Source organism: Cyprinus carpio, chromosome B3 (genome assembly GCF_018340385.1).
Source record: "Cyprinus carpio isolate SPL01 chromosome B3, ASM1834038v1, whole genome shotgun sequence".
Lineage (NCBI taxonomy): Eukaryota > Metazoa > Chordata > Actinopteri > Cypriniformes > Cyprinidae > Cyprinus > Cyprinus carpio.
Window position 1 is genome coordinate 22,940,206 of NC_056599.1, and position 26,945 is coordinate 22,967,150.

General features: G+C 41.2%; 1 pseudogene; it reads left to right on the forward strand.

Annotated features, from left to right (window-relative positions):
* Window positions 1-26,945, forward strand: part of LOC109048767 — a 34,053-nt pseudogene continuing 7,108 nt past the window's right edge.

Here is a 26,945-nt window from a genome sequence, read left to right on the forward strand (position 1 = left end):
GAGCTGCAGTTACGTCTAGCCGCCGACAGATGGGGCAGCCGCCGTGTGAACCGCGGTGAAGGGAAGAGAAGAGAAATAGATGGGAGGGTCAGGCCGCTGCCTCTCAGTTTCAAACACAGTGCATTTCAAACCTGTGCATGGACGTAAACTGAACGGTGAAAGTAGGGTTTGTTTGCGCACTCCTCCCGTGTTAGACGGGTCATGCTGTCTTCGCGAAGGTAATGAGCCGCAAAGTCCTCGGGTCTCGGCTGAGCAGCGCCCAGAAACTGCAGCGAAACTGGAATGACTGGCAGCCCAGGTCAGTAGCGCACCACACGGCCGAGCGCTCGCACTACAGCCCGAGGCTTCAGCCGGGCCTTGCTCTCCTGCGCCTCTTTATGAAACACAGCAGCGGTCTGTCTCCACGTGAGATGAGACTTTTCTAAGCATTCATCTCACATCACGTCGCACGATAATGGGGTTGAGCTCTAGTCTTTGGGAATAGTTAAACCGACAAGTGTCAAGCGCTCCTGTTCATTTTTTCAGGCTGGTTAGCAGATGTTAGCATAAGCTAACTCACAAACAATCGGCGAACACCGGCGATATTTATCATGTTTGCGTTTGTTCGCTAGCTTTGGTTTGTAGACTGAGTAAAAATGTGAGTGTAGCAGCGTGGATTTGTGTGTTTTGACGAACACGCGGATGTGTCGTGGCGTTCATTTGTGGTTTGTGAGGGGAAACGCGTGTGGTCTAACACGTTTAGCCACAAGCTGCATAGGGTTAGTTTTTCAACATTTGCGATGAAATTAGTGGTCGATTTACGTTTTGTAATGTATATTGCAGACATACGGAATAATATTCGTCTGATACTGATTTAATGCTGTTTGAACTCCTCCTGTGAAACTCAAATAAATTTCGACGCTCATGTCACTTTGCTAACCAGCTCCATTATTTTCGTTGTGCCGCTGACTGTGAAGCGGATTGGTAATTTTAAACTTGTTTTTATTTTTAATTTTAAACCGCTTTGATTTGGACGTTTTCGTAGTTTAAACCGGACAAGCCAGGTGAAGCTTGGACTGAATGTGAAAGCCAGGCGAGTGTGTCTGGAAAGCTTAGGAATTGGCAGCGAGTACATTGAACTTCGAGAGTGATAGCTGGTTAATTGTTTGAGTTCAATCTAGTCTCATAATCCAATTGTCAATGTCCATTCAGTAACTTTGAAATAACTACTTTATTTAGGATGACCAATCGCAGTTTTGAGATGAGTTGCATTATTTGAAACCATGTTGAAAAATGAAATCTCAGCTAGACTGTCAAATGACGACTCTTGTCCCGGATGCAGATGCAATTTTTATGAATATGCAGGGAAGATTCATGAATTGTGCTTATGATTTTGTGTCTTTGTCGATTTAATGGTTCAGATTTTGAGTGCTAATGCTTTCTGCAATGTTAGAAAAGTTCTGTTAATTTAATGTTTGGCAGGTGATGTAAATGATCAACTTTATATTTCTGTGAACTGTTAGAATTCAAAATGTATTTTAATTAGGATTATTATAGTTCACATGTTCCAAACCTGCATGGCTTTCTTTCGTCCTTGGACCACAAAATGTACATTTTTGAAGAATATCGTAGCCCCATCTTTTCCAACAAAATGAAAGTGAATGAGAATTGACGTCAGGTTCCAAAATGGACAAAAAAAAAAAAATGTTGGTATCAATGATTTACTAATATATATATATACATACACACACACCCACACATACATACAAAAATAATGAATTATAATTATTATTATTATTATTATTATTATTATATAGATATCTGAGATCATTGATTTTATCAGCATATCGACTCAGGGCTCCAGACTCATTCTTCCCACTGGTCTATCTTTTGCGACTAACTTTCTCAGCAAATGATTTGGTTACACTATTTGTTTCTGTGCTACAACATGGGATTAATCAGTGCATGCTGATGAACATTTATTAGTGGTTCAAGGGATCACAAATCTCACGGTTCAGATCATATTACAGTTTTTGAGCCACGGATCAGATCGTTTTTCGGATAAGCAAGAAAAAAAATCTATGTAACTTTGCTTTCCATAAGTGCGATACCACAGCAAAAACTCTTAGCCTAAGAAAGTTCAAACATTGTTAAAGAGACAAGTGAACAGCCAGTAGAAAATAAGAACAAATAGGCTACACAAATTACAAGCATATGGCGCTTTTCCACTGCATGGTGCGGCACGGTTCACTTTTTGGGGGTTTTCCAATGGGTACAGTACCTGGTATTTTTTTTAGTACCGTCTTGGTTGAGGTTCCAAGTGAACCATACCGTTACCAAAACGTGATGTGTAAACTCTGCTGATCACTGATTGGCCTGAGAGAATTGTCACTACCTGCGTCACTGAACTTGCGACACAAACACAAAAGAACAGCTAGATTTAAATCAGCACAGCCAGCGAAGGATGGATTGCAAATGTTTTGAAAGAGTGGACCTTTTTTTTACCAACCAAAGTTTTTCGTTGTCTGTTGTGAAAGTACAGACATTCCTCTCGTTGATGGCAGAGGAGCGGGTCCAGCGAGAGCTTGATGGGGTGACGCGGAATGAAAAGGTTTTTTTTTTTTTTTTTAGGAGTTGTGGCAGTAGAGGCGGTGCAACTATAACGACATGTGAATAATCCCACACACTTTAAAGCAATACTAAACTGCAGTGGACATAGTGGCAACCAATCAGTATCGACCAACACGCAATCAAAAAACCACAATAGATAAATAAAACAGAACAATGTTTCAAATAAGGTCGCTAGTATACACATACAAAAATTTAATAATTAAGTGTAAAATTAAACTGCATAGTGTTCACTGTATACATTAAAAAAATAGATTCATCTTTGTCAAAAATGTGGTTTGATGAGCATAATGACATCAGCAGGTATTATTAGGCTGCTGCCCCTTTAAGACCTGATGCACAGATCCAATATAGCCTAATGATACACATCCGATTTCTTTCTCAGCTGTTCTTTCACTTAAGACATAACAGACTGCATTTGCCACAATGATTGTCGAGATCGGTATTTTGTCAATTTTATGTGTATATGTGTCTGTTCAAAGGCAAGGAGTGAATGATACAGGAAAGATAATTCAGTTCGGTGTTTGCACCCACTCAAATGTAGACTCTCTCATAGACTGTATAAGGGCCTGTCTGCGTGTGTGAGCTTCATGTTTGTGCGGCTGTGATAGAAAACAGTGCGCGAGTAACAAATCGAGTTCCATTTCATCTTTTCTTTTGCTAGAATGGTTTAAAATCGCTTGCGTGTGTAAACACGTACAATTGATAAACTTGTGGTTAAATTTTGAAATTAATCCACGGCTCACATGCGTGCCGAACCGTGGGGCTTGGTCTGTACGAATCAACTAGGATCTGTTTAACCAATAACACATACCATATCATATAATTATATGATCAATTAAATACTAAACATTCAACCCATTCTTTTTCATCTAATTTGTGATTTGAATTTTGTGACTGGGAGTTCCTCTTTTGCTATGTTATAAGCCAGGCTTTGGGTGCTTTCGTTTTCGAATTCGCGATCTTGTCACGTTTTACAAGAAAAGATAATTGTCCGTTTTGCTTACATAGGCCTACATCTACACACCTTTCACTTTTTACAAATAAAACAAGACCGATTCATTGTTATTCTTAATTCAAAATCAAAAACAATAAAACAGAAAGACACAATGACAAACTAGCTTTGAAAACAAATAAGGCATGACAGACACCATATTCTGTACTATATACTGACTAATAAATTACAGAACAATTAAAAAAAACAGAGCAACCAAATAAAAATGAGAGCCAAAAAACAAAAATATAACAAAAACAAAAAAGACAACAAGCCTATTAAAATGAAAACAAAAAGAAAAGTAAAACTAAACTTGCTGTCGGTGACTGTGCTTGCATGTTTTGTTTTTTTTCACACAAGAATGCCAACATGTTCACCTTTTCTGGTTTAAGAAGCGTTCTTATACTTTAGCTTGAAAACCATCCATGGTTTCCTCAGTATTCGCATAGTTTTCTTTAACACACCTGATTCAGATAATCAGCTCGTTAGAAGTAGGGTTGGGAATCATTAGAAATTTTCCAGTTCCGGTTCCGATTCCATTAAAATCATTAAACAACTATTAAAAAAATAGTGGTAAGGAAAAATGCACAATGCTCAAATACTCAATGCTCAATACTGTTTATTACTTAGTGTCAACTTAATTTAAAGGTTGTCAATGTCAAAATTCAACATATATATTACAGTATACAAATTTTCTGGTTCCGATTCCATTTAAATAAACTTATGTTTTTTTACTATTTTACCTTCATGAATGTAGTGTTGCTGGAAGGTAGTAAGTAATGTTGAGTAATGCAAGTCCATCAATCAGCATGTGCTTCAAAGTTGATGTTTTTTACACTATCAATAACTTTTTCCTTTTCAAGCAGGAATAAGCTGGTTGGCCAAATAGTCCCTTGAGGGCTAAGACACTTGTTCATTTCCCTAAATTAATGAAATATAAACTGTTATACTTATAACCATGTATACACACACTCCATAAAGCCCCTATTTTACAAATAATAATGCAGTCAGGAGATGCTGTGATGCAATGAGTGGTTTCCACATCTTTAAACATTTAAAATGCATGAAAATAATATTTCCTATTACTTTGTTTATCACTCTTGAAATGAGCTGTACACTTAATAATCTAACCCTCATACTTACAGAACAATAGCAGTCTATTTATTTAGTGGTCCAAGTTAAAGTCAGTATGTATATTAATGACAATATGGGGAAAAATAAAATTTAACATTCAGACAAAACTATCTGCACAGTTATCAAAGGCACAAAACGATGCACAGTTATCACGCGAGTGCAGTACAGTCGTAGCATGTATTCGGCAGTTAAAGACATGACGTTGTCTGTGGAACCGAAAAAAAATGTGCTAAGAAATTGAGGCAGGTTGACGTTTTCTGTGATTTGGTTTACAACGGGAAAAAAAGCGCAACAAAACCGAAACAGAAATTGCTCATGGTTTCCGGTTCTGAAAAAAAAAAACAGAACCGGTTCTGAATAAGAACCGGTTGTCGGTTCCCAACCCTAGTTAGAAGTGAACTCCGTCCATGAACTGTGTTCCCATTGACATGGTCCCTACACAGTGTTCATTGCTCCCTACTCCCTAAGTTTACCTCACTGCGGAACATTCATTCACGGATTTGCACTGCGCAGCGTCTTCACACACGGACAAATGTGACATCATATACCTCTGTAAATAAATACAGTTTAAATTCACGTCTCGCACACTTCAATGCACTTTGAATGGAACATATACGTTTGCTTCGAACTGGAATCATGGTGGAATATCCTGTGATGTCCACTTCACAGGGCACTTATGTTTGAATAGAACAAACGCCTGAAGCCATAAGAGAAACATACAAAATGTGCAGAGCAGCGGGGTCTCGAGGTCTGGAACTGAGAACCACTGGTCTAACACTCACACAGAGAGAGAGAGAGAGAGAATTGACGATATTCTTTGTTGTATTTTCCTGTCAAAATAACAGCGTTCCTTTGGAATTCTTCAGCTTTTAAGAACTGCCGGGTTTTCTGGTAGTGGGTGAAACTAATGCGCAAACAACAATTTCATTGGCTGGCACTCATCTATTATCGTCCCTGTGTTGATTTCAGCAAATCAATTTGAGCGAAGACACACAACCTGCAATTCTTTTTACAGAAACACTGAATGACCAAAAAAAACACCACCATTCTGAAGTTCAGTTAAGATGACTAATATGCATTCATACATGGGTTTTAATTCTAATTACTGAAGTTCTTTCATTAAATAATACTTGATTATCATATTATAATGCTTGACAGACTGATGTTAAGAGTGTACTTTCAGATATTTAAAAAACTGTGTCATTTTTAAAACATTTATTATATATTCTGGTAAACTAAAAGATTTACTAGCCAATTGCAATTCAATTGCCAGGGTGTCCTTAGAGGATTGCACACAGTAAAAAAAAAAAAAAAAAGTAATTTTCAAAATGTATTCAAATAAAAACAAAAAACAACCATTTTTACATTTTACAATTTTTTCACCATCTTACAGTTTTTTATTGTATTTTTGTTCAAATAAATGTAGCCTTGATAAGCAGAAGAGACTTTTTTCAAAAACATTTAAAAATCTTACCAATTCTGCCTTTTGAAAGTGTTTGTAAACAAATTGTGGTGTTTGGTGTTTTATACATATGTTATCAGAGTAAATACCAATCCCTTTTTGTCCAGTTGCACAATAAGTGGTCACCTCTGGTCAAGCTTTAGCATGCTGACATCAACATGAACATGGACACTTAGGTTGCTGTAGCCACTGATGGTATATTGAATGTTTTTCAGAGGCGAAAGTCTGTCAGCCAGCCAGGACGGGGTAAGGAACAGTGTCTCTAGAGACCGTGGTTCAGAAGTTCTTTTCGACATACAGCCCTCTGAACAGCCTGGCACCCCACCACTGCACAATGACGCCTTCACTGCTGCAGACGTACTCGAAGAAGGTGTGTTCTTCATCTGGCACTTTGCTTAACCTGGCTTTAATCAGCTGGATTATATCCACCATAGTTTTTCACCTGCATTATTGTGGTTTTCAACATCAATACCATGTGCCATTCTGCTGAGGATTTGTTGATTATTTGTTTCCTCTTCTGTGTGTCACTCTGTTTAAGGTTTCTGTTTCTAGAAATAGAAAGAGAAAGTAATGTCAAAGGGTTTTTCTTTCTTTGTTTTTTGGAAGGTCCCAGAGGTTCCTTGTGCGAATAAATCCCTGTTTGTTTTTTGTTTTTTATGAATATAATATATTTGTTCTATTGTTTGTTATTTGCTTTATTTTTAATAAAGAAAAATTAAATATACAATAGTTACACCTAGATTATACCATATACATTTCTTTTTGCCCTGCTTATAAAAATAGAACTTACCTTAGTGACACAATGTAACATGTAATTTATGCTTTTAATGTCTTTTGTGGTGTTTTTTTTTAGGAATTTCAGATTATAAATGTTATTCCTTTAGAGAAGGGAACTGACAGTATTCTTGCTTTCTAGGTGGATATGACGCTGATGGAGGCCTCTCTGAAAAATACTTATGGTTGGAAGTCGCTGGGGCAAGAGTGAATCAATGATGTGACTACTGATTTAACCACTTTTCAGCATGGAAACCGTGCTTTAGCTACAAAGGAAATGAGGAAATCACAGGGTACATTCACCTTTCAGTGCTCATACATTGTTTGTTTGGAATGAATTGCCTTGGAGCTTAAGTGGGGCTATTGAATTCATTTATTTACTAGCATCACTTTCTCTTTTATGTCCCAGACCGACCGCTGGCTCACTCTGAGGAGTCCCGTCTGGCCAATCTTCTGCGGAGAGCGTCACGGGAAGAAGATGACCGGGAACGCAGACTGGCCACTATGAAACAAATGAGGGAGTTCATTGTGCACTCTGAAAATAAAGTGGTACGATCTGACATGCTCAAATGGATTTTTGTGTGTCTATAGAATTAAACTGTAAAATAATCTCTATTGTTTGCATTTATACATTACAGGTCCTAGTGAAACAGTTGGATTCCATTTTGAGCACCCTGAATGACATTTTGAATGAGAGGTATGACTGCACAGCCTATTTTTAACACAGTGTGGGGGGGGGGGGGGGTATCAGAATTCACTCCACTGAGGGTATATTTAGCACTTCATTGTTCATGAAGTTTTATGAACACCTTACCGAGTCCTAGTCATAAACAATTTAACCAGCCATTATTATATTTTGCCATACCTGAAAAAAATGTAGCCCGCTAGTATGGGAATTATTTTTTTATTTTAAGACTGGGTGTTAGACACCCCACTCCACAGGATATGCCAATCAACAGTAAGTTCTTTTTGTATGCTTTTGTACAGTTATGATTACAATATCTCCCTACACTTAAATATGGCTTTTCCTTAATTCCGATAGATATTGCAATAATATATAGGCCTTGTCCCAAATGGCACCCTAAGCCTTTGCAGTCTTCCTCCAGGTCCACACTTTGTGACATAATGCTACGCAATAATTATCATGTAGAAGTTTACTTTGAAGCTCAGCTCAGTTTGGGCCAGGTTGCATAGTGACTGCAAAGTGAGCACTCACAAGCACAGTTCAGAAACCTTAATGAATACACATAAGGGGGCCATTGTAAAGTTTACAAGACCACAAGTTCACATGAAGTGTGTCATTTGGGTCAGAGCCATTGTTATCCTGGATTATTTTGGCCATGATAATTGTACAGTAAAAAACTGGCCTAATTTCAACTCAAATCGATATTTAATATCCATTTATTTATATAATATCTGATATATATTATAGATATATATAATATATATATATATATATATATTAATAATAATAATAATAATAATAATATAATAATAATAATAATCCATTTATTATTATTATATTATTATTATTATTATGTATGTAAAGTATCCTTATAATAAGCAGGGTAGTGTACAGTCAACTGGTCATTATTGCAAAATAAACCCCATGCAGTACCTGATGACACGTTTCTGTGCGTTTCTGTTTGGCCCTTACAGTAGTAAGCTCCTGCAGGAGCTCAGGCAGGAGGCCGCGTGCTGCCTGGGATTGCTCTGTGCCGCCCTCAGTTATGAAGCTGAGCGGATCTTCAAGTGGATGTTCCTCAAGTTAGTGTGTCCACAAAGGATGAGGTGAAGCTTCTGTACCTGGTGGCAGTGCACAAGGCACTTGAAACGGCAGGGGAGAAGAAGGCTTTTTCATCTGTAATGCAGGTATTTATACAGCTCCGTTGCTGAATCTTGGATTACCCTTCTGTATAATCTTTTTCTGGGGCTGAAATGTTTTACTGTTTTGTCATTCAGTTGGTGATGAGCAGCCTTCAGTCTATCTTGGAGAACTTGGACACACCAGAGCTGTTGTGCCAAAGTGTAAAATGTATTTTACTGTTGGCCCGGTGTTATCCACACGTATTCAGCACCAACTTCAGAGTAAGCAGCACTAGCACTCTTAAATTTTCAATCTGAAAGGAAAGAACTTGTAAATGAACTGCTGCTTTTGTTTTTCAGGACACAGTGGATATCCTAGTAGGTTGGCATATAGACCACACACAGAAACAGTCTCTTACTCAACAAGTGTCCGGTACGATTTGTTTTATATTGAGTATCATTTCCCTTTTTGGGGAAATAACCTGTCTAACCTGTCTCTACATATCTTTCTAGGCTGGTTACAGAGTCTGGAGCAGTTTTGGGTCGCAGATTTGACCTTTTCAACTACATTATTGGGTCAGTTTTTGGAAGATATGGAGGCGTATGCCGGGGGTAACATGAATTGTGTTTAATTTGGTTTCTGATAGTTCATTTATTATGAGAATTTCTGAGGTTCTAATGCGCTTTTAATTCACAGGATTTGAGTCATGGTGTATCTGGGGAATCAGGAGACGAGGACATTCCCCCTCCCACAGTATCCCTGCCAAAACTGGCAGCCCTGTTGAGAGTTTTTAGCACAGTTGTGCACAGCATCGGAGAACGATTCAACCCTATCAGAGGGCCTCCGATCACAGAAGCATATGTCACTGATGTTAGTATCCAACACGCATCGCCTCTGCTTCAAATATCTGTGTTTACTGCAATACAAATATATCCTCTTAAGATAAACTGCTGTCATTTATAGATCAACAGACACTACACAATCCTTCACTGATCTGACGTATATTGTTTGCATTTTCTCGCTCGCAGGTTTTGAACCGTGTTTTAGCCTGTGTCACCACAGCCAAGCAGGTGTTCTTCTCGGAGGAAGTGCTGACAGCGGGGAATGAGTGTGTGTGTGTCCTGCTGGTGAGCATGGATTTGGGCAACCAGCTGATTGGATGCTGTAATCTCTATGGCCTGGACCAGCTGGACAGCTGCCAGTGCTGCGGACCAGAGTACAGCATGTCCGTCCTCACCCTGCTTACACTGGTAAGACTTGACTTGATTAATCCAATAACCGACAGACTGGAGTACAGTTTGCGGGATTTGCGTAAATAAATGTAGTTCACACTTTGGACTTGTCGCTATTAATTTTGTCTTTGCAATACTTTTTTACATGTTTAGTCTTTTTAATTTTTTTATGTGTGATTGTAGATGTTGACCAGATAAACACCAGCATCCGGCTGCTTTTGTGGAGAAGTTTGCTGGCCCCAAAATCCCAACTCTTGGAGCTGCGTTTCCACAGAGAAAGAGAGGTACGATCAGTAACCTCAGTTGTTATAAATTCAACACACACAACAGCTATGAGTTCAATTCAATTCAATTCAAGTTTATTTATAGCGCTTTTACAGATACAAATCATTACAAAGCAACTTTCCAGAAAATTAAGTTTCTACAAATTTAGTAGTAGCTTATCAGTGAGTTGACTGTCAGTTCATGTGCATACGGCCAGAAATGTTCAGGAAAACTCAATAAAAAAGACGTAAACAAACAGACGATTCAACACTATTAACAGCAACAGAGTGTTAACACTTTTTTTGTTGTCACAGGTGATGGCAGCTGCACATGGAGTGTATCATGCTGTGCTGAGCCTAAAGAACATCCCTACCCTGGAGGCAGCTTATAAACTGGTCTTGGGCGAGATGGGCTGTGTGCTGAACAGTTTGCTCAGCCCTCTGGGTTTGCCTGCTGCCTGTCCTAACATACAACATGCTGCCTTCAGCCAGCTGCAGTTCAGCCCAGAGAGAGCAGAGTTTATCCTTATCTTCGACCTCAGTGCTTGACTCACCACCAATTGCAACACCAAAGAACTCCCTCATCGGTGTCAGCAGTAATTCATACTTGGCTCTGTAAAAGCAGTTTTTAGCATGTCATACAAGAAAATGTGTGGAAAATGAGTAGAGAGTAATGACGCTTTTTGTCTGTGTTACAGATGTGGGCTTGTCCCCTACTGTGTTTGCCCTGCTCAGTCAGAATCTGGTTGTAGTTCACTCTGATTTGCCAGTTCATCACCCTGCTGTCCCAGTATGCCAGTGCTCTACACACTTCTATTCTCACTGCACAAGGTAACAATGAACATTAACTTACTTATTTGGATGGGCTTCTTGTAAATGTTCAGGGCTTCCAACAGTCATAGTGTTTTCCAGGCCCATTATATTATTATAATTTAGGAAGGAAGGGATATGTGAATTTTAAATTACATTACATTACATTAGACAAAAAATGTTTCTAAAATTGTAGTACAATTTCACAATAGTACTGTTTTATGTTTGTCTGATTGATTTTGTAAATTGTCTGAATTAAAACCACAAAGGTATTGACGAATAGTGTGAGAAATGCCAGAGCAAGACTGATGTGTTTAACAAGTGCCAGTTGTGGTTTCATGAATTATGTAGTGCTTATATGGTTTTATGGTATTGTATTTCTTGCAGTGTACATAAAACTGTCAAAAAACCCTGTCACTCACTTGATTTGAGCCTCTCTCACTGCAGGCGTGATAACTGATAGACTGTTGTCTGTCTCTATATTTCTTCCAAGACATGATCACTTTATCTCAAGCAGCCTCAGCTCTTCGTCTCCATCCCTTTTCGACGGTGCTGTCATCAGCACAGTTACCACGGCAACCAAAAGGCAATTTCAGCACGCCCTTAATTGCTGGGTATGCTGCTCAGCAAGGATCATCTCAACCCCGAGGCGAGGGTACAGAGCTCCCACTGCCTGTCTATAATGAGGCCCTGTTGTGATGTATTAATCTGAAACCACTTGCTCTTTCAGCTGCTAAATCACTGAAACAGTGACAGGTGTAATTGCACCTTTCTTTTTAATTCCACTTGTTTGCATAAATGGCAACAAAAGCACTTAGTATTTACAATAGATTTAGGAAATTTACATCACTGTAACATAACAGTAGGGTCCAAAACATGCTAAACAGAAGTGTTTTCAATATTCAAAATTAGTGCCATAATAGTTTAAAAGTAATAGTTGAATTTAGAATCTTTCCATGAATTGGAACATTTTACCACTTAAATCTCATTTAGCCTATTTATAGTGTTTTTGATTTAGATTAGATTTTAATCCATGATTTAAGTGTTGTCTCTGCCTACACTGTTAATAATTCCCTTTGATTTAATATTTATGTTGTCTTTTTTAACAACCTTTTTAGGAGGGGGCTGTTACTCACCTGCGTCATTAGAGGTGTCTCTGATGATGAAGGAAATCCTGAAACCTACTCCCCTCTGTTATCAACTTTCCCGCCTTCCTCACATTCTGCAAGGCGTACTGGCAAATTGTGAGTTAATATCCCCCTGTTGTTATTTCTGGGATTTTTAGGTGCTTAAAATAAAGATCAACAACTAATGTGTTAGGATAATAAACTGCTAGGGACCAAGTGAACAGAATTTTAACGTGTGTGTTCCTCTATGTAGACTTGAATGAGGTACCCCACCATATGTCTGCAGGAATGTAACAGTATTCAGGTGGGTGTCATCTTCCTTGGACCACCCGAGCTTCTCCAGAGGGTAGTCACACATGCATCTGCTTGGTTAGACGCTGTCTTCCTGCAGGAAACATTCCATTAGTGCCTCAACTTTGGGGGCGGAGAATGGTAAAAAACATCTTGTTGAGATCTAGCACTGATTCAGTCTCTTTTTCCTGTGCAGGTGAGTGGGAAGTGTGCCGAGGTTCAAGCGGGTCCGCTCAGCAGTCGACGAGTCCGGCAGGCCCTTTTGGTAAAATGCTGCGATACTGTTCCCTGCACGTTGCGGTTGAGGTTTGCAAGGGACTCCTTTCACCTGTCTTGAATTCACACGATAGAAACCAGAGGGGAGCAAACCTAACTGGTAGTTTTTTTATTCTTCAGCTGTAGTTGATGTGCATGGTAATTGTCCCGGCTTCTTGTCTTCTAGCATGTGCCCGTGGTCACGCTGAGGATTACCAGGAGATTTTCTCGGACATCCGCAGACAAAGGAAGGCAAAGTGACTAAGCAACCAACTTCAACCCACAGGACCTTCTCTGACCTCATTGGGTTATTCTATATGGAACTGTCCCACCGTGGGGGGTGAGTAGGTTCATTTATTGAGTTCAAAAAAACAAAACCTTGGTGAGAACAATTGGGACACGTTTGTTCATTTGAATATATTTGGTATTTGATCAAACCGTTGTACTGTAGAGAGAAGATCTAAGCTGTGAAATGAAAGCGTGTGTTTGCAGGGTGCTGGGAGTTCATTATCTTTGGAGTATTTATTAGATATGGTCATTTGTTTCGTACGCAGTAGTGTGAGCACTGGTTGGAGAGCGGCTGTACCACAGCTGTCAGCGGTATTGGAGGAAGAAAGACTCAGCCAGGGTGCCCCGTTGCCTGCTGAAGGACTGAGGCGGTGCGGTGGGCGTGGGCGGTTTGGGAGGCGGCTTTGTCAAGTTCTCTCTAACTCAGTTCACTGTGGGACGAGCCCCGGATACTCCAGACATAGAGGGTTAGTTGGACGATCCATTTAGGAATGCTTTTAAAACCTCGATCTTTTTTGAGTTAAAAAATTTAGGAATTCCGAATAATCTCAAAGAATTACAAATGTTATTAAAGGAAATAGTTGTGCCTAATTGACGTTTGACACTATTCACTCACCTCAGGTCGTTAAAAAGTTGTATGATTTTTATTGGTCCATTCTAAGATTACTTGTGGATTACATTTTTGAAGATTGCTGGGGGCATTTCCCAAAAGCATTGTTAGCCAGACTATAGTTGCAAGCTTCGTTAAATTCTTGTGGTAACCGATGCGACTTGTCGATCCTAGTTGCTTGGGGAAATACACCTAGGGCTCTCAATTCCATGAATTTACATGTAATTTAATGAACAATCTTAAAAGTAGGACCTTAATTTAAAATTATAAAAATAACGTTGGAACACTTATAGGTTGAGTGCACAGCACACTATATATTGGGTTTGCCGCCGGTTCACTATTTGTTTACAATACCATTTTCCTGTGATTGCAAACCTGGACTTTGTCAACGGACACTCCAGTCTTCAGTGTCACATCATCCTTCAGAAAATAATTCCACTATATGCAGAGTTAGTGCTCAAAGTGCGATTTGTTTAAAAGAATTCTTATCAAAAAAAAAAAATTTTTTTTTAGAATTCTTTGCTGAATAAAGAATTTAAAAGAAAAACACTTATTTGCAAGGAAAAAATTCAACATTATAAAATGTCTTCAGTGTCACTTTTAATGGAATTGAATGAATTCTTGCTGAATAAAAAGTATTCATTTTACAACTTACTGCGCCCCAACTTTTGAATGGTTGTAGTGTGTCGTGTGTTTATGATATAGTCTATTTTATCCACTGTGTAGGTATGATCCGCAGCCTGGCGGCTCACAGTCTGAACACAGAGCAGGAGTTGAGTCAGTGGAGTGGAGGAGAGAGCGTGATTGAGGCACACCACACCAACCAGCTCCGCATGACTCTGCTTCTGAAGTTCCTGGAAACCATGAAGAAAATCATGTACAATGCGTATGAAGGCTGTGCCAGCGCTCTCACTGCACCAACCAAAGGTCTGTCCTCTCTATATTACACAACTAGCCTTCAAGTTATCCCTATGAAAATGCTAGCTTTATCCATTCCAAGGACTTGTAATGGGTGTTACCATGACATTACCATGTTTTTATCTTCAGCTTTAATTTTTTAATCTTCTTTGCTCCCTGTATTTAGGGAATCAGGACCATTTTTCTAACTTCAAAACAGGACAGCACGTGCCAGGGACTGGCCTAACAGAATTGTCGTTTGGCACTGATGAGCGGTGGGCGCTTCTCTCAGGTCAAACAGCAGTCACGGTTCCGTCATGGCTTTGACATGCCACTGAGATCAAAAACAGTAGTGAACAGGTAAGACTTGCAAGCAGTGTTGTTAAAAGACGCTCCAACAAACTAGGAAAATAGGCATTAAGCAAAACTACAGTCTTAAGTTAGATTCTAAATGTCCATTGTCATTGACACTGTTTAAGTTTTTGCCAAATACATTTTTTAAATTTTGCAAAATAAATGATGACCTGAAAATAGGTGAAGGCTGTTGGAACTATTCCTCAATTATATTCCCAAACAATTGCTCCTTTTTGAGAAGTCAGTATTGTAATGGCACTGCTCTGCGTATTAGGACTTTAATATCCGAAAGCCTTAGGTTCATTGTTTTTGCTTTGTGCTTTGCCATGTAGGGTGCGAGGAAATGGAGGGTGGCCAATCACCCATGGTAGTGGAGGGCGTCGTGTTGGAGCTGCGCGATGCCCTGAAGCCCATACAAGGTCTGGCAGCCTGGAGTCTGGCCAACCAGTGGGCAAGAGCATGGGCTGGCTAGGATCAGTGGCAAGCAGGCTGAGGGGAAAGTAATGTCGTTGTGTTGTTCTGAAAATAAATAACCTTACTTTACACATGTTGCAAATTAGTTCTAGTCGCCTGTTCTCATACCAAATGTTGATGTTGCATTGTTCCCAAGGTCACTTGAGAACGGCAGCGTGTAGAGTACCAAGAGCAGCTCGTCGTGCCGCACACGGGAGGGACTGCTTCATTAAAGGTTTTGAGCGCTCCCTGTTAACACTCACTGGCTTCCAACCACCTCCAGCCCAAAACACACCAGCCGAAAAGTGGTGCGTATTTTTCCATACAATGGTCTCACATGAGAAAAGGAAATGCGGGATAAACCTGACTAGGGGTGAGGTAACAAAAAGGATGGATATATATTGAATCCAGTTGATATTTTTTTTACCACTCTGATTCAAAATTGAACCACTGCCGAATGTCAAACAGACAGTGGTGCTTTCATTACTCAAGAAGATTAGGTTTTGAAGAATTCATACGAGGTGAATGATTCAATTACATCATTCATAAAGCACAATAGTGACTTGCCTTTGTTCTGAATTGTTGAACAACTGAGATGCACAGAGGAACGTGCCAACAACTATTGGCACAGTTATAGTTTCATGTTGTGTAGTGGTTAGTTCATTGTTGGTCTTTTTGTGATTTCGCTATTAGTCTTTCTTTTCAAACTGTACTTCATAGTAGTGTTTAATGAAACGGCCAGTGTAGGCGGGGTGTTCACATTTGAGCTGCATTACAAAGGCCTGTACATAAGCACTTAAATACAGCTTGTTGGGAATAGATCTATAATGTATCATTTATTCATGAATGAAATCTGTTGAATGATGTAAGAATTTGCAAATCAAAGTATTTTCCAAAGGCTTCAAATCCATTATCTTTTAATGATATCCGAGCTTATTATGCCCATGATGTTTTTTTTTTTTTTTTTTTTTTTTTTGCAGAAGTTGCCTTGGAGCTTATTGTTTCTTATTGTGTTAACAGGAGATGGAAGGAAACTTGTGCTGTTGAAGTTCCAGGTAGTGTTTCTCCAGAAGTGCTCTACTTCATGGCTAATAAGGCTTGGGAGTGTTTAGTGGCACTGATGCGGACTGGGAGTCCGTGCAGGAGTGGCAGAACCCGCATGATGAACATCTCAAAATAGAACAGCCAAGCAGTTCCAGTGTCAACTTCAAGACGACTTTAACTAAATCAGGTGTGTAGTAGCAGAAAATGGTTGACTCGGAGCTTATCCGCCTGTAAGGAATGTGAGGAAAGTTTTTCATGTGGAAAAAAAAAAATAAATTGTTTTAATCTGTCTGCCATTCCAGAGACTCTGAGCAGATTTGAGGGAGGGGGGATTTTGCCCCCCAGTAAGTGCTGTGCCCAGTGGAGTTGCTCCCTGAGGGCAGGATTATGGCATTCTTAACTCTACAAACTAAGGACAAGATTGGTATGATAATATACACAGTCATGGAACACGTAGTATTAGTAGAGTTTTTTTTTTCTTGTCAGGCCTGGAAAAGGCCATGCCAATACAAAAACAATAGCAGCGAGCGAAGCAGCATTTTTCACTTAGTAATGCTCAACTAATTGTTGTTAGTAGAAATTAGGAAACTGCTTTTGGGAATATGATCTTTAAAAATCATTATTTGTTTGTGGGTTACATTGGTCCGAAAACATGTGGAATCCATTTCCATGAACAGCTTCACTGATCAGCCATGTTGGTGTGTTATGTATTATTAAAGTTTATTTGGGTTTACAGACCTGAAGAGGCTTCTTCCTGCTGTGGTGAGCCCAGGCCCCATCAGAGACTCCAGAAGGCCCATGAGGTTCAGCTCCTTCGAAAGCGCTGTTGGAGTCCATCACTGCAACCAATCACGAACAGGACCAGACCGTTCTTGCATCGTATGAGTGAGTAACTACGTATGAACAGTAGATTGTTCACATAATGTTGTGTATGATACTGATGATGAGTTACATTTGGGCTGTCATCTTCAGCACCATGGTGAAAAGTACCTGAAACAGACGGGCCGCATTCTATGGGTCCCCGGCGTCTCTCCACTCTCACCCTATCGGACTCCTTGCCCACACTCAGCCCCGGCGCTGCATGTGACAACCGCTCTTAGAGAACTCTCTCTGCAACCGAACCCAGAGGTTTGAGGCCACCACACAAACATGGTGGCATGCAAATAACATTGTCCTGTGACTTTTCCTTTTTAGAGAAAGATTACCTGTTCTTTGTTTTTTCCCTATAGGACGTGGCTTATGACCCCCATTCCAGCGCTCTTTCAGTGAAGCTTTGACCACAACTGCAAGCGCAGGATGTTCCAGCCATGGCTACATGCTCTCCGATTACACCCACTTTCCAACGGCAGCTCTTCTTCCAAAAACCTCAAAGGTAAGGTTCTCATTCCTCATTATGTATAATCATGAATGTCATGTGATGTCTCTGTGACCTCTTCAACATGATTCCTCCAGGATCGTCTGCTCATAGTGGACCTCTCACCTCTATGGAGCTTATGTCTGACTGCGGTGAAATTAGTGCTCGCAAGCAAGGAAAATATCGGGCCCTCCTTGACTACGCGTCTGCTGAGTCTGTGCCAACAAGGCCATCAGTGAGCCGACTCTGAACGGTCAGGACTTGGTGCAAAGCTTCAGCAGCTGTCACTGGAGGGCACTGTTGGGGAAGGAAGTGGGACCTGGAGATTGGAGATCGAGAAAGAGCTAACTGTTCTGTATACTATGACGCGTCCTGCTCCGAGGCATAACCATGTGCTGTGTTTCGTATTGTTGGGTAGTTTACAGGTAGTCAGTCTGATGATAAATGGGGACATGGATTACACACGGTAATCTGTCTCTTTTGGGTGTTTGGTCAGCTATGGACTGTCTTTAGCACCTTCTCTGGGGGGGGTACACAACTTTAGGCAGAAACATTGTTGTCTGTGCGAGTCCGTATCCATCGCTACGTCAAATAGAGCTGATGCGCCCACGTGTGCGCTGTACGATACCTGACTACACTCTGGAAAGTGGCGTCAGCGTGACAGCGTCTGCGTGAGTGTCAGTGCTCTACGTGATATGCTGGTAAACTTACTGGCTGTGCAAATGGCCATTTTGTCGCGGCTAGAGCGGCTGTGAAGTATCTGACGTCTCGATCAATCTAACAATGGTGGTGTAAAAGGAACATCTGGGTCAATCTCACGCCTCTACAGGCATTCGACAATCCAAGATCTGCTCTGGACCAAAGTGGTTGGTGGGGGCCGGCTGGGATAGGAGAGTAGGGAATGGCCAACATATTACAGGGGGGGGGGGACAGAGACTACCGGGAGCTTAATGCCAGTGGCATCTAACCCATGCGATTGGGTCATGAATGGTTGAAGTCAAATAGGATGATCGTAATTGCATTCTGCAGTGTGGTGTATAGGTGTTTGATTGACATTGTCTTTGATTTTCTTTGTAAGGATCCTGAAAGAGTGTGGATTTGTTCTGATCTACAGCGGCAGTGTTGGTGTTTGAGGTAGAGCAGACTTCGTCCCTTGGCCAAGTTGTACCAACTCTCAACTACTCAGATGGCTCCTGAAGGGGCCAAATCAGGGGCTGCTCGTGCTAGCTGGGCGACAGATTGGGGACTGGAAGGTTGTGTACAAGGCAACAGGTATGTTTCCTGGTAAAATTGCTATGTTAGTTTACAAAAAAAATTGATCTGCTCCTACGTTATGGTTTTTGTGTTTATTCTGTCCCTGTCGATAAGTCAAGGAGAAAGGGGTTCGCGTTGCTACCGTGGGGAGAAGAAAACGAATAGAGGACGTGCTACACAGCATGCACCAGGTAGTGCTGAGGACAAGGGAAACCATTTTCGGGGCCTTTGTGTCATGCCAGGTTTCGCACCAGCTGGAATTCAGGTTATGGCGTTCACAGGTGTGTATGGGAGCGTGGGGATCGAGTGGTTTTCATACTGTGGACTCTAATAACTATGGAAACTATGGAAAATAAATAGCTAAAAAACATAGACCTTTCATTTAAATATACGGCAGTTCAAGGAGTTATGGGGTTGAGGAATTTTTCTTTTCTTCCATTGGTTGTTTTTTGAAGGAGACCGTTTATGCCCTCACAAGGCAGAAATGTTATTTTTTGAATAAACAATACAGTAAAAACAGTAATAACTGTGAAAATTGTTACATATTTAAAAATGACTTTTCTATTTTAATATATTTTGAAATTTGTTTCTTAATTATTAATAAGTTACTCCACTCCACTCACTTTCACATAATCCTTCAGAAATCATTGTGTGTTTTGATTTGGTGCTCAAACATTTTATCAGAGTTTGAAAAACAGTTTTAATATTTTTTGTGGAAACAGTGATAATATTTTTCAGGATTCTTTGGCAAAAGTGGAAAGTTTAAAAACTTCCAAATTTTAAATTCTCTTCTTAAAAAAATTATTGGAAAGTTGTTTTTTTATGTTTTTTTTTATCTTGCCATTTTTTGATTGAAATTTAAAACTGTGCGATTTAAAATAAAGTAAGTATTAATTTCTTAAATATATTTTATTTTTACCTTGTATCTTTTTACCGTCGCGGTTAATGCTGATGTTCATTTATCTGCCATGGGGATGTGAATTCTCATTTTGTGTATTCATTGTCATTGTGTTTCCTGCAGGATGAGGACATGGCCTTGCAAGAATGAAAGAGGATGAGGAGGGACGACATGGTGGATGTGATCATCAGACAGCTGTTGGAGTGCCTGTCCGTGGCTGATCTGAGGTGGAGGGGACACTGTTGACCGATGGGCTGAATTGGGGTGTTGGAGGGAAGTGGTTTTGCACCGAATCTTCAGCCTGTACCGGGTGTCCTGCAGAGCGTACCTCACTTCACCTTTCCAAACTCAACGCTGGGCAGGTCAGAGGATTCCTCCTCTAATATTTACGCAGTGATACATTTCTAAAACAGAAATCAATCAAACTTCTTGGTGTCTTGATCATCAGGGTGCCAATAGATGAAGACGACCCCAAGCTGCCCTAAACCAACCAGAGCAGCAAACAGAGCAGTGATGATGTCATTGTCATGGCAACCCTCCGTCTCCGCTGCGCTTGCTTGTGAAAGCATGCTGCGGAATTAAGAGAGGGTCTGGAACACGGCCTGGCATCCACCCCCCCCACTGCACCCTGGAGAGGTAAGAACTTGAACATTAATACAGTAATTAACACTTTCCTCTTTATATCATGTAGATGGTTATTTCTTATTCATGTAATATTAATATCTCGTTTTCTCTCTAAGTATGTTCATACCTCAGTTATTCTATTCCAGACTAAATCACCCTGAGGCTTACATCCGCCAGAGCTCCTGTCAGGCCTGCTGTGGCAGAGGTCGCTCAATATTCATCCCCACCGTATCCTCTAACGCGGTGCCATGGTTGGATCTATCTCTCTTGGTGGCAGAGGCGCGGCCTGCAGGTACAATACTGTTTTTCCAGGCCGGGGACATCCTGGCTAACCTTAGGCCATAGATACTATAGTCAGTGTCTTCATCATTCTGCTGCTTCGCTTTTTTTTTTTTTTTTTTGAGACAGTTGGAAAATGCTCTGGCATTTAATGGCTTTCCTCTCTATGGAGACATTAAACACAAAAACAATCGTCAGTTTCTCTGTTTTAGGTGGATCATATATAGAGTTTGGGGAAGAAAAAGTCTGTTTGCATCTCTGCTAGGTAATAAGCTGTGTGCCGTCGTCCCTGCCACGCGCCTTTCTGTGGGAACAATGCAGGGAGAGGCTCTTTGTGGAGGTGAGAGCGAGACGGGCAGCGGGCCGACTTCTCAAGAGAGCAGCGCGGCGTAGGAAGACATGATGGTATTCTAGCGAAGATTCAGGCCTGAGGCAGGACTGCTACGGCAAGATCGTAGACAAGCTCTCTTCTTTGCCAACCCCACCATGGTGCTACAGGTAATTAAATAAAAGGACTTTGCTGTTCTGTACGTGTCTTGTTTTGTGTTAAAGGCCATTTTGTTTAAGAGTTGTTTTCTTGATGGCGTGTGTTTTTGCAGGTGCAAGTGTGGTTGGTGGGCGAAGCTGAGGAGGGTCACTCTGCTCTGGGACGAGCCTCTGGCTGGGGTCTTGCAACAGCAACACCTGCACGTTCTGCGCAGGATTCAGCAGCTGGGGAACGAGGTGGAAAAGAGTGTCGAGAACAACAACACTCTCTGCCGCAAGTAAAGGTCACCACCCTGGAAATCCAAAATAGACGGAAAACCTGTCATTCTGAGTGAGTGACGTCATGCCTCTTGGAAAATCACATTTAAATTCTCAATCTCTTGTTGGGGTTTAGGGATGAGAAGGTGGCTATTATGAGAGGAGAAGCACTCCTGCTCTGATGAAGCCCTGTGGTTTTGGCACTGGATCATGTACGCAGCATCACGGCTCGCTCCGGCGGAGAACTCCTAGACGTAGGCGTGTTTGCAGGAGACGTACGGAGAGAGCACCATCCACAATTGCTCTAGAGAGACTGAGGGGGGAGAGACCTCTTAATCCCTAGCCAATCCTGCCCACAGCTGGGTGCCCCTTCAAACAGGTCAGTACAGCTGTGTGGGGGGCCACATTGCAATTTTTTTTTGAATCTTGATATAGCATGCTGTGCAGTTAAACCTTTTTATTCCTAACCCCATCCTGGTCACAGATCATGCTGTGAGCTTGCAGCAAAGGCACAAAAAACGGGCTAGGTTAACCTCCTGCTCAGCTAGATGAGATCAGCCCACCCCGCCCCCCGCCTGACTGCCATGACCAAACGACGGAGCTGGCGCTAGCCAGGAGAGGGTGTCCTGCTACCCAGTGATCAAGATCACCATCCAGGAGCGTAGGCAATACCATCAACCATCCTGCCAACTAAACCCAAACCCAAGAAGCTTTTACTTTCTAGGCTCTGAGTGGCAGAAATGATCCTTACCTAGGCAAAGGTATGCAGTTTTTAAAACGTGTCTACAACGCCCATCACCAAAAACTCACAGCCTCATATCAGTTTTCGAACCTATAAGACTTGTGTTGTCTTCGCACGACAATATTAAACATATTACTTGAATTTCTGTCCCTCCTTTTAAAGTCAGTTGCCACCAAAACTAATAAAGGCTGGCGTAAAAGTAATCAATATAATTGAGCAAGGCCTTATTATTCTTTTTTGTGTGAATTATCCCGATTTATAATGCCATGACACATTACTTTGTGTTTTTAGGATTGGAGGACTGGGCATTTGGATGATAGGATCAATGCAGTCTTTGTCTCTCGTCAACGACCGATGTTCACTAAAGTGAATCCAACCAGGAGAGGGTCACAGGTTTTTGTTTCCATCACATATGCCCAGTCATTATTCTGTCACAAGTCTTTAACAATTATCATAACCGCTGGGCCCCAGATCAGGCCTCATCCAGTGGCTGTGGATGGAGCCACATCCCCTATTTGGTCTGTACAACCGCTGTGGCATGCAGCGTGAGGCTGTGGTCCAAGCCTCAGAAGGTGAGAGGAACAAATTAGCATAGAATGCTTCAGAATTTTTTAATTTTTTATTTTTGTTAACATGGTTTTAACAGGATTTTTGTAGTTAACTAATGCCATTTGTTTACATAAGTTTAATTATTTCAATGTAAAATTAAAAAATGCAGTTGTCATTTTCCAGTTGATGTAATTAGTTCAGCCCTATTGACTGGCTTTCCCCTTCGATTGGTGAAGAGAATAGTTTAAAATTTTTGACCACATCTTGTACTTTTTCTTAAAATCCTAGGCACAGGACCTCCCTTTCAGCAGACCCTCAAAACTTCCCATGGTTTCCACGCCCTAGTGAGCATTCTCTATTAACAGTAAGAATCAGTCCCTAGCCTTAAAAGGCTGTCTCGGCTCAGTTACATGGGATGTGTTCGCGCCGTGACTGGGCCGTTTGAGTGTCATGAGAGACCGTTCTCACGAGTAGCTTGATGGCGGCTACACCCCCTAACCTCGTTGGCAAAGAGCTCTGGTTGCTCCTGTACCACCCCCAGTGAGTGTGGGATCGTGACTCCGGTCAGAGGAACCACTATTCACATGTCCTATCCTAATTCTACGGAAACACAGTGTTGTAGAATAGAATGCCTTGCACTAGAATTAGACCAATCTTATGCTTCTCAGTTTAGTCTTATGCGCAGATCCACTGGCTGTTATGATCAATGGTGGGATACATCATTGGATTTAGGAGATCGTCATCTTGACAATGTGCTGATTGATATGACGACTGGTGAGGTTGTGCACATCGAACTAACAAACGTCTGTTTTGTAGAAGGGGTGTAGTGCTTGTTCATTTGAGAATGCCTCAAAACATACCATATCAGTGCATAGGACATTTAAATACCTCGTGTCATCCTAACAGGAAAAAGCTTGAGAGTCCCAGCAGAAGTTCCTTTCCGTATGACACACAATATTGAGACCGCTTTTGGGGTCACAGGGGTGGAGGGCATCTTTAGAACTGTCCCTGTGAATCAGTGTAAGAACTGAGATGGATTCATAAATAGAAATTGATTCCATAATGGTTTAATTTTAGAAGAATGCATACAAATTTGAAAATGTGTCCTTTTCTCTTTCAATAGTCATCGCAGATAAGGCGGCGTGGTAGAGAGACCCTCTTGACTCTTCTGGAGGCACGTTTTGTCTATGATCCGCTGGTGGACGTGGACAGCAGGTGGCGGGTGGGCTTTGCAGGGTGCTGTGTATGGAGGTGGTGGCCAGCAAGCAGAGAACAAGCAGAGCAAGAGAGAGATGGAGCGAGACATCACACGTAGCCTCTTCTCCCTCCCGTGTGGCTGAGATTAAGGTGAGAATTTTAAGTGCAGATGGTACAAATATGTACATTGGCCTCTTAAATGTGAGGTATGTTGATTTCAATATATGAATTTTTGCCTAAATAATGAATTTCTTCAACACTCCTCCTGCTTCATGGCATTGGTTGGGTAAGCAGGTATTCCATCCTTAAACTGTTTCCCCTGGTTGAGCCTTGTTGCTATAAGAAGACAGTCACTATGTAGGGGAACCAAACTACTGATTAATTCTTCAAGCTTGGATACCAACAACAAAAAATGACAGTTAAGCTGGTTTATATCATCACAATGTCGTGGCTGAGCTCTCTACATAAAGTCAAATGTATATTATATCCCGGTTTGTCTGCATGTGCACCTCAATTTGAGCAATTTGAACTGAATAGCAAATCTCAACTGTCTGATTTATTTTCAGTACAAAACTAACTAACTATTATCACCCAGCTCTTTATAAAAAGGTGGATTTACAAGTATGCACAACTTTATCTGCATACATGCAGTATACTTGCATAGAGTGATTATATAGCATTTCTCAACTGCTTGGAACTTGCTATTTGTCACAAAATGAAAAACAGTATTATCTCCCCGCTCTAATATGCTAAATGCCATTGTAAGGCATGAAGATGTTAAGATATTATACTCATTAACATTTTTCTTGTAAAGACCTGCTGTGAAACAATATGTATTGTGAAAAGTGCTATACAAATAAATTTGGATTTTGTTTGTTTTTTTTAAGGTGAACTGGTCAAGAACCCTCGCGATGAGATGATGGAGTGCTGCCGCCACAGGTGGAGGAGGCAGTGGATGAGTACCCTAAAGCCTGCAGGAGCAGATAACACACGTTGGAGAAAGTGCAGGGCAAGCTGCTGGAGGAGATGGAGTTCCTGGAGGAAGCCCCGACACCAGAGCAGATCATCCCATCCACTCCCTGGAGCACAGGTCAGCAGACGAGACCACCAAGGAATCATGTTCACTGGTCCAGTTTATTATTTCAGCATGTAAATAGTGTAGAGTTTGATGGGTACAGATTATAAGTAACTTACTGTCATTCGTTTCTCCCATCTCTTTCCAGATACTCCGAGCACACTCAGTTGCAGTCCAAGCAAGAGACTGTACAGGATGCTATTCAGGGGAAGTTGTCAGATCTGGATCAGTGCATCTCTCAGTATCATGCTGCCTTTGCCAGTCTAGAGGCCACCCAGCTTGCCAGTCTCCTCCAGAGAGATCAGTAGCCCTATTGAGTTTAGGTGGCAGATCATTTTGGGTTTCTTTTACAGAATGTTAACGGAAGTTTAATGAGAAGCAAAAGAAGCACTTGCAAACTTCTAATTTGTTCCTTTGGTCTGTGTAAACTGCAGGTCCACCTAGCTACGTGCCAGCAACTTCTTTCTTGCAGAATGCAGGCCAGGCACATCTAATGGCCAGTGTGAGGCCACTGGAGGCGGAGGTGAGTGCTCTGTTACAGCAGCGGCGCTCTCAGCTGCGTGGCTGTCTCGAGCACACCTACCACAGCTATGCCCACCGTGGCCTTGCTTTACCCCCCGTGCAGTGGTGCTCAGGCACAGAGTTCACACGTGGAAACAGTGGATGGAGGAGCTGGTGTGTGACATGACCGTATGATCACTGCCAGACCATCTATCACCAGTAAGTGCAAAACTACTGATTGTGTCTCCAGTTCAAACTTTTTGGCTGCTTTTTCATCAGTTTCTGGTCCAATTTCACATAATAAGAAAACAATAACATTTACTATAATTTTAAAAAAATATGGTGTTTTGGTAAGATTTTTTTAAATGTTTTTAAAAGGTCTCATGCTCACCAAGGCTGCATTTATTTGATAAAAAGTACATTGTTAATATTATATTTAAACTTTTTTTTTATGTAATAATTTGTTGTGATGTGTCTCCTTCCTGAATAAAAGTATTATATAAAAAAAAATAAAAAAAACAAGAACCTAAACTTTTAAAACTTGTATATCAAGGTTCTCATGTCCTGAAAAATCTGGAAAAAAATCAATCATGCATTTTTATTAATTGTAAAATCATTTTTTAAAAATTGAATATAAAGATATATCATAAAAGAACTCTCTTTTCTTTTCAGGTATGAAATGCAGTTTGCACACCCCAGCCCCCTCCTGCAACATGTCAGTTCCTGTCTAGCATCGAGATGGCGCTGCAGCACCACGCAGCAGAAACCAACACTCGGCTGCTGCGGCAGGTAGAGCGTCTGAAGGCAGAGGGCGCTGGTGTGCCCATTTGTGAGGAGCAGCTGCAAGAGATCGAGCGCTGCATCAAAGTCTTCTTGCACGAGGACGCCGAGCTCGGGTCCTTCAGCCTGGCCGGCATCATCGTCTCTGCCCTCTGTGCCCTCACCAGGTCTGAGTCTGTGGCTTTAAAATAAAGCTACAAGAATTGTGAAAACCTTCATTTGTTGCCGCATGAAGAATTCAGTAAAGAATAAAGAATTCAGTGTCTCTGTGCTTCGCAGGCGTAACCTGGTGATGGAGGGAGCTGCAGCCAGTGCCGGAGAGCAGCTGGTGGAGCTGACGTCCCGTGATGGTGCCTGGTTCCTGGAAGAGCTCTGCAGTATGAGTGGAAACATCACATGCCTTGTGCAGCTATTGCAGCAGTGCCAGCTTCTGTCACATGACCTGGACATCCTCAGCCTTGCAGAGACTTCACAAGTTGTCTACCTGGCCAATGGCGTCTACACCTGCCTTCAGGTAATGTTCTCAGTGTTTAATGGTATTCAGTG